The following is a 2,117-nucleotide window of genomic DNA, read 5'->3' as shown; positions in this document are numbered from 1 at the left end:
GCACTACACATATCACACATTTACACACACACGACACATATCACACATGTACACACACACGACACATATCACACATTTGCACACACGACTCGTATCACACATTTACACACACACACACACGACACATATCACACATTTACACATACACGACACATATCACACATTAACGCACACACGACACATATCACACTTTTACATACACACAAACCATATCACACATTTACACACACAGGACACATATCACACATTTACACACACACGACACATATTACACATTTACACACACGACACATATAACACATTTACACACACACGACACATATCACACATTCACATACACACACGACACATATCACACATTAACACACACACGGCGCATATCACACATTTACATACACACAACACATATCACACATTTACACACACGACACATATCACACAGTTACATACACACACGACACATATCACACATTACCACACACGACACTTATCACACATTTACACACACACGACACATATCAAATATTTACACAGACTTACTACATATATCACACATTTACATACACACACGAAAAATATCACACATTTACACACACACGACACATATCACACATTTACACACATGACACATATCCCACATTTACACAGACTAACGACGCCTATCACACATCAACACACACACGACACACATCACACATTAACAAACACATGGCACATATCACACATTTACACACACACACACGAGACATATCACACATTTACATACACACACGACACATATCACACATTTACACACACACGACACATATCACACATTTACACACGCACGACACATATCACGCATTTACACACACACGCGACACATATCACACATTCACACACACCACACATATCACATATTTACACACACACGACACATATCACACATTAACACACACACGACACATATCACACATTTACACACACACGACACATATCACACATTTACATACACGACACATACCACACATTAACACACGCACAACACATATCACACATAAACAGACGCACTAAACATATCACACATTTACACACTCACGACACATATCACACATTTACACACACACAAGACACATATCACACATTTACACACACACGACACATATCAGACATTTACACACACACACACGATACATATCACACATTAACACACACACAAACACACGACACATATATCACATTAACACAAACACGACACATATCACACATTAACACACACACGACACATATCAAACATTTACACACGCACTACATATATCACGCATTAACACACACGACACATATCACGCATTAACACACACACGACACATACCACACATTAACACACACACGACACATACCACACATTTACATACACGACACATACCACACATTTACACACACGACACATATCACACATTAACACACACACGACACATATCACACATTAACACACACATACGACACATATCACACATTTAAACACACACAGCACCTTACACATTATCAAACACACACGACACATATCACACTTTTACACACACACGACACATATCACACATTTACACAGACTAATGACACATATCACACATTTACACAGACTAACGACACATATCACACATTTAGACACACACTACACATATCACACATTAATACACACACAACACATATCACAATTAACGGCACGTATCACACATTAACACGCAAACACGATACATAGGACATATTAAGAAACACACACAGCACATATCACACATTAACGCACACACTACAGATGTAACACATTAATACATGCACACAACACATATCACACATTAACGCACACACTACACATGTAACACATTAATGAATACACACAACACATATCACACATTAACACGCACACACGATACATATGACATATTAAGAAAAACACACACTACACCTTTCACACAGTAACACACAAACACACACACACACACACACCATACATATTATCAAAACACACACACACACACATTGTGTAATACACGTTTTCATAACGCATGATCGATCTAGTTTTAAATATTACTGTCTTTTCGTCATGCAATGTTAAGCAAGTCAAACTCGAAAGCCATTGT

Source organism: Euprymna scolopes, chromosome 3 (assembly GCF_053919585.1).
Source record: "Euprymna scolopes isolate OS-2025 chromosome 3, ASM5391958v1, whole genome shotgun sequence".
In the NCBI taxonomy this organism is placed as follows: Eukaryota; Metazoa; Mollusca; class Cephalopoda; order Sepiida; family Sepiolidae; genus Euprymna; species Euprymna scolopes.
Note: the sequence above shows the minus strand (reverse complement) of the source record.